At 35.9% G+C, this 7,427-nt stretch overlaps 1 long non-coding RNA gene across 1 annotated transcript in view; it reads left to right on the forward strand.

The window, feature by feature from the left end:
* The window catches only part of LOC137401675 (uncharacterized), a 33,941-nt gene extending 26,786 nt beyond the window's left edge, over positions 1–7,155 (forward strand). The window contains exon 2 of the long non-coding RNA XR_010979370.1: positions 6,822–7,155. This is a non-coding gene — a long non-coding RNA (uncharacterized lncRNA). The remainder of the gene's footprint in view (positions 1–6,821) is intronic.
* The last annotated feature ends 272 nt before the right edge of the window (positions 7,156–7,427 follow it).

The following is a 7,427-nucleotide window of genomic DNA, read 5'->3' on the forward strand; positions in this document are numbered from 1 at the left end:
AGTTTATCTCTCTTTAATCAAATGCAAACTTTGCTATTATTAAGTCATTTGTTTTGATAAACGATTATTGTCATAAACTACGTTAGACTAGACATCATTCGTTGTATATTGTACAATGCATAAAGCAAAATAGGTATATAAAATTATACACGCATCAATACCAAAAGCCTTACATCACCACTGCAATCATCTAAAACACAAGCTCATGTGAAGTCTAGGATTTTGATTTTAGAAAAATATGGTTTTTGGTATATTGTACACTCAAAAATATCTTTCAGACCCTGGGGGCAAGTCTTTCAGTTGTGTCTCAACAATGTTTACCTTCCATTCATAATCATGCTTTGGTTTTTTTAACAATTTTGTCAGATTGTAACACAACCTTAAGAATGTCAGTCTTCTGATCCAGGTCAGCTAATGGTATTAGTTTTAGTAACCATAATCAGAGACGTTTAAGCATTTAGTTTTGTCAGAATTTTCGACAGTAATCGGAAACCCAATCATACATGTTGACTCAGTTTTTTCAAAAATCTTTAGTTTTTTGTTTTTTTCCAAGAAGTTTTTCAGCACACTTTCTAATATGCTCTAGAACTTCACCTTTTTTGATCAAGATCAAGTGAGAAGAATACTTTGATGGGAAGGTTTGTAACCTTCCCATGTATTCCCCAGACTTTAAAAATACTCGTGTATCATTCTTATGAGGAAGTGTAAAGTTATTGGCATCGATTTGACAGATTGTCAATTCGCTCGCCAGAAAATGCAGCTCGTTTTCAATAAATGCACCTTTTGATAATTCCTTGCCTTCTTCCTCCGTGCTTTCATCCGAGGATTCCCTCGATTCCAGCTTGTTATCTTCATCAATCATTCTAAAATATATAGAGTCTACATACTGTTTCATTGAGTAGTGTAAGTATGACTGTTATCAATTTAAATTTGTAAAAACAATGCTCAAGGTTTCTTATTAGATATTAATCAAAGTTATGTGCAACTTTATTTACTTACAATCAATATTCTGCACAATTTTATTCACCAACACAATACTGTTTGCAGTATTTTTTGGAATTATCACCATATACAATTTTGTGCACTTGGCACTGTGTACAATTTTGTGCACATGGCACGGTATATAATTTTGTGAACACGTCATGGTGTACAATTTTTCTGCGCATACCACTGTATACAATCTTGTGCAGACTGCACAGTGTACAATTTTCTGCACATAGCATTCTGTACAATTTTCTGCACATAGCAGGGTATAAAATTTTGTGTACATGACACGATGTTCAATTCGTTCAGCAGCAACCAATGTAGAATAGGAATTATACACATAATCAAAATTGGACATCTGCACATCCTAATAATGTACTTTATGTCATCTCTCGCAGGTTTTTCAATATCAAGAGGCGCACTGGTTTCACAGGCTCCAACAAAACTTTCTTGATTGCTTCGCTTTCCCGTTCAAACGTATTATATATTTATGACACAAAGTGAATTAAAATTTTACATTCATTAGCTTACTACTTATAGATAAAAACTATATAAAATTTCAAATGGATAACCTTTAAAAGTATACTTACTTATCATCAGCAACCTTTCATTTTTTTACTCGTAGTCGGAACATCATCCCTTTTTTGCTTCCTATAGTAGACAATATAAATATACACTAGCATTTTTTTTACTCTGCTACACATCGCATAGAGTAAATGATATTACAAACTCTGAAATTAAATTAGCTAAAAAGATAAATAAAGCATTAACAAATGATACTTACATTCTCTGTCGATTCATCTCTTTCCGAAAGAGTTTTCGTTTCTCAGAAAACTCTTTCTGCAATGACTCTATCGATTCCTTGCTAATGTCTATTGATGCAGCAGTTTCACAGAGTGGTGATGCAATGTGACAGGTTCGAGATATCTGGTGTTGTGATTGTATCCTGATGTCTGCACAAGATTAAAAGCTAAGACGTCCGGGTGTAATATTGCGGCTAAGTAATGTAGTGTCTATATAACAATATGCAGGATAGTACAAGATTGCTGTGAGAGTATGAAAGAATCCTTTATTGCTGACTTGTAGACATGTACACTGTAAACTGAATTGTTATGAACTGCTCTGTATTAGCTGCAGTCAGGCTATTTATACCTCCTTACAATTATTCTGAAAAATCCATTCAGGAAAAATCTAGTAATAGAACAATATTCTAAATTTATGATCATGACTCATCAAAACATGTACATCTACATTTATAGAGAGCTAATAATAATCCAAGGTGCTACTACTGTTTGATCCATCAGCGTATTGCGCAATAGCTATTGTCATGCTATAACTTTGTTTACTATACTACATGTATACTATATATACAGTACTCAGAATCTGTGACAACTCCCCATTCAAGAGGAAATTTATAGTCAAATTTCCAGCATTAAGATTCTGAGTCTATTCTGCTCATGTAGTCCGCTCCGACGTTGTCTTTCCCTTTGATCGATTCCACCGTCATGCGATAATCCTGTAGATATAGTGCCCATCTCATCACTTTGCTGTTCTCATACTTTGCTCAATTGATGTAGGTTAGTGGTTGGTGATCCGTTTGTAGTATGAACTTCACGCCGTAGAGATATGGTAGATATTTCTTTACAGCCCATACAATTGCCAAGCACTCTTTCTTTATTGTTGAGTAACTCCTTTCGTGGTCCGGTAGTTTTCTGCTAGCATAGCTGACAGGAAATAGCTTTCCATCATGTTCCTGTGGCAGTACTGCTCCGAGTCCAGTGTCCGACGCGTCAGTCCTTAGGTGAACTGCTTTGTTATATCTGGTAGTTTCAGAACTGGTTTCTCGGTTATGGTTGCTTTCAGTTTCCGGTATGCCTTCTCTTGTGCATCTGTCCAGATAATTTTATTAGGCTGCCCTTTCTTAGTCAAGTCTGACAGAGGACTTGCTATCGCCGCGTAATTTGAGACGAACTCTTGGTAGTAGCCAGTCAATCCTAGAAGTGACCGTACTTGAGTCTTGGTCTGAGGCTTTGGAGCTTCAGTGATTTTCTCCACATTGTCTTCCATCGGTTTCAGTTTTCCCTGATCGATCTTGTGACCTATGAACTCTATAGATGTTTCACCGAGGTAGCATTTCGTTAGTTTGATTGTGAGCTGTGCTTTGGCCAAACGAGTGAAGAGTTCTCACAGTGTGTCCAAGTGATCCTCCCATTTGGCAGTGTGTATGATGATGTCATCGATGTAGTTGTCTACTCCTGATAAATCCTCTAATAGCTTCTTCATGTCACGTACAAATGTTGCTCCAGAGTTGACCATCCCAAACGGCATCTTGATGAACTCGTATTGTCCATCTGGATTGACAAATGCAGTCTTTTATATATCACTCTCCTCTACGGGAATTTGCCAGTAGCCCTTAGATCTATTGATTATTTTGTTGGTGACAATATCCATTTTGCACAAACACTTTCATGGTCTGGATTAAAAGTCATGTAAGCTGTCATGTCGCTGTCATGTAGCTGGATTGAAAATTTTATTTTAGCCAACATGAGCAAATACAAAATAAATATAAGCCAATAGAGCCGCGTAGGACTAGACTTTTATCGCATTGGCCGAAGTGAATACGAGAGATGGAAACAGGTTGTATCACACGTTACATCATTTTGGGCAAGTCTGGGCATTTTCTATTCCATTTTCTTACAGGAAAGTTTTCGTGCACTTCATGTTTTTCTAAAGCGGCACCCTCTAATTTTTGCCTGGTCTTGCCTGTAACATATTGCTGCAGTTTGAGCCATTTTTTGCCTGGTGTGCACGAGCTAAAATCAGAGGTTTCAAAAAATGATGCTTCCTACTAGTAGTACTAGTACTACTAGTACTACTAGTACGTGAGTGTCACACCCTTGAATATGGGTGATTCACCAGGACGCTGGTGAGCAATGTTGTTTGCTTCAGCAAGGGTGTTAGGATCAAAGACTAGTAGGGGCACCAACAATCGTGATGGGAGAACTATCTAGGGAAGTTCTTGGAGCGCGCAGTGGTGTGATCATCTTATTGGCAAGCAGTTGCGATGCTTGTCGGAATAACTCATTTGAACCTCTTAGCTGTGCTTGTGCTGAATTTAACTTATTGGTGACAGCAGGACGTAGCAATGACTTATTGTTATCTTCCAATTCTTCTGCTATTGCTTGCGCATAAATCTGCTCACGTTGACGCTTGGCTTCGAACTCCGCTTTTAATTTAGTTTGTGTTATCAGACTTTTATTATTTTGAATTTGTGTCTGAAGTTGAAAGTTTTTTTCTTCAAGTTGTTGAGATTCTATCTCGGCTTGAAGCTGGGATTGTTTTGTTGCAGCTGCAGCCTTTGTCGCGGCTTGCATGATTCTAAGTGACTGAAGAAGTCTGCTCGAACCTGATTTGTTAGACCTGAATTGTCTAAAGGAACGAAAGGATGGGTTTTTGGATTTCATGCTTTTCATGCTTGGTTCATGTTACAAATTTATTCATATGGGTTTTTAACTAGTTGATAACCTTTCTGTTATCAGCAAGCACAGGATCTATTTCTACAATGTCTTCCTTGTCAGGTTGTAAGTCACTTTCATTAGCTTTTTTGTATGCACTATGCACCTAATGTAATTTATCCATGCATGCTGTCAAGCTGTTCATAGGGAAATTCAATAGATTTATCTCGCAAGCTATTTAATGCAGTCTTTGGACTTACACTAAGATTTTCCATGGTTGCTTGTAATGCAGACTGAATAGGCTGTATTTTTAGTCTTGCTGAACATCTCCTACTAGTAAATTTTTTACTGTGAACAAAATTGAGGTCTTCTTTATCAGACAAGATTTAGCCTAAGAGAAAAAGATTCAAACTTTACTCGTATTGCTTTAACCTCATGAATCAGAGAATACAAAAATGTGGCTGCGTGATCTGCACAATGGCTAAAACCTGCCACAAAACTTTTACCAACAATGTTCTATTTTCCGATTTGTTTATAGTTATCTTGCAAAAAATTGCCCAAAATGTAGGCAATGCACTATATTTAATAACCAATAGTTTTTACATTATTGTTTATTTATTTCAAGGTTAATCCTTTAATCAATAAATGATTAACCTTTAAACTCATTCCCACTCATTTTCACTGTGAGAAATCAATTGAGACTATCACCCTTGTAGGATTCGCTGCCTATAAGTTTTTAAAAGTTTGATTACCATATGACATATAACTAATAAAATATAATGTGAAGTGTTGACAAGAATTGCAAAAACTAAAGACATTGATAAACAACATTAATCTAAAAAATAAAAGCATACATACAGACATACCTTTTTCACCCCTTTCCAGGAGAGAGTTAGGTGTACAATAAGTTTTTGTTCCATCTACTGTAGTTATAAAGAAGTCTACACTTTCTAAAAATATAATATGAAATGAATAAGAAAATGGTTGCTGGAAATTTACTGTACTTTGCTTTACTATCCTTTCTAGTTTTTTTAGGCAAAGACTTCACTGTGGACACATTTGTCCCACTTATAAAACTTGGGGTTGTTTCAAGAAGGTTTGAATTCCCTGCTAGCCTTTATTGTACTAAGACTACCGTGAAGTCTGTATAACAAACTTCAAATAAGCAAAAATGTTACATAACGCTAGTTGAAATTAATTTTTAAGGACATGAGATGTACTGGCATAGCAGAAAGGGCATAATCTTACCATAATGACATGAATATAGTAAGACATAACACTTCATATATAACATTGTATATGTAACATGTAGTCATGAAAATAATGTCAGTTGCTGCATAATCTCTGTTAATTATTACTAGATTAGACTGAGTTGCTATTAAAACTTACCTTTCCAACAATTAAAAATATTACATAACAACAGACAAACTAAAATAAATTAACTCAATTTCGCTTTCCTTATTACAACCTTTGTTGATAGTATGAATGAACAATCATGTTCTGTGTAAAAGTTCTATTTACCGTTGCCAGTACCAAGTTGCCAGTATCAGGACTTCTAACTGACTGCTTATGAAGGTGGCTGACTTATTAGAATTTGAAACTTAAAAAAATAGATGACCAGTAAAGTCTCAAGATTTGTCTAACACTCCATGATGCAACCTGACAGTCCAATCCAGACCAAAGCACGCAGAGGGCGGTAGCAAAAACATGGAATATCACACTGACTGACTCGGAAAGACTAACAGAGAAGGTTTACCTTATTCAAGTGTTTGTAGCTGGTTAAGTGATTGTCAGACAGGATTGATTCAAGAAAAACATTTATCTTTATTTCCTTTAAAAACATTTCACACAGAGTGTACATGGGGTGTACGTATACTATTCGAGAAGTCTCTACAGGTTTTAGCTTAGGGTTAGTATCTGGCCCTCTCATCGCCATGACCAGTGTTCGATTCTCTGTCTGGGTACCAGATGCATGGTATACAGGATTAATAACTGTAGGAACATAAAACCATTAAAACCAAAACCATTTCTCGGGACAAGAGTTGTTTCTGACTTGTCGAATCCGATTTGTTACGCAAGCGTGAAATTTTTGTTGCGGTATTTTTAGATAGTCTAGAACTACTTATAAGTTCATTTAAAAAGTTTTGTAATGGTTGGGTGCGATGTGTAGTTGTTAGACTACCAACTATCTTTGTATCGAATAAGATATGTGTTTTTGGATTATTATCAAACTTTATTATATATTGCTCTCACAGCTCGCTTACTAATTTACACACACTAATGATTCTCATACACAGCCTTATATACTATTCACAATAACAATAGAGTCCCAGAACCGAATGGTTACGATATTAATTAAATAGAAAACCTTTGTTCATACAGGAAGCAAGATACAAAGACACTTGAACGGATTGAAAGGATGACCACGCCAGACTATAATTAACATATCATTATAACAGATTCGATCGTAAAGATTATGGAGAGGAAAACCTTTGTTGACTTCCTCCGATTATTTCATAAACATTGTGCTACCTGTTGGTCATTGTCTTCATTGCAACATTTAGGTGGTGACAGTCTAATGAGATGTTTCTAACATATCCATTGTGTGGCAATAACCAACCGGATTTTCGAAATGAGTCTAATGAGTCAAATATGTAGTTTATGTGAACAATATGAATGTCGTAAGATAGAGAAAATAAAGTGCTATTAAATTGTATTTGACCTCTATCTTACACTTCCTCGATTAAGAAGGTTTCCAGGTGAAATTGTGTGATTGCTGATATATCTTGTGATGCTTGAAGTGATGTTAACTCTGTAAGGAAACGAGATGTCTGGCGGTGATGAATTTAATCTTTGGTCATTTTGGATGAAGTAATGTTCTGCCATGTTGTGTATCGATAATTCGTGCCTTTGTGTCTTGCTTCGCACAATGTCTAAACTCGCGCATAATTTCATTTATTGTACTGCATAGCAATTCGTTTCTGGGAC

The sequence above is a fragment of the Watersipora subatra genome, chromosome 8, assembly GCF_963576615.1.
Source record: "Watersipora subatra chromosome 8, tzWatSuba1.1, whole genome shotgun sequence".
Taxonomy (NCBI): Eukaryota; Metazoa; Bryozoa; class Gymnolaemata; order Cheilostomatida; family Watersiporidae; genus Watersipora; species Watersipora subatra.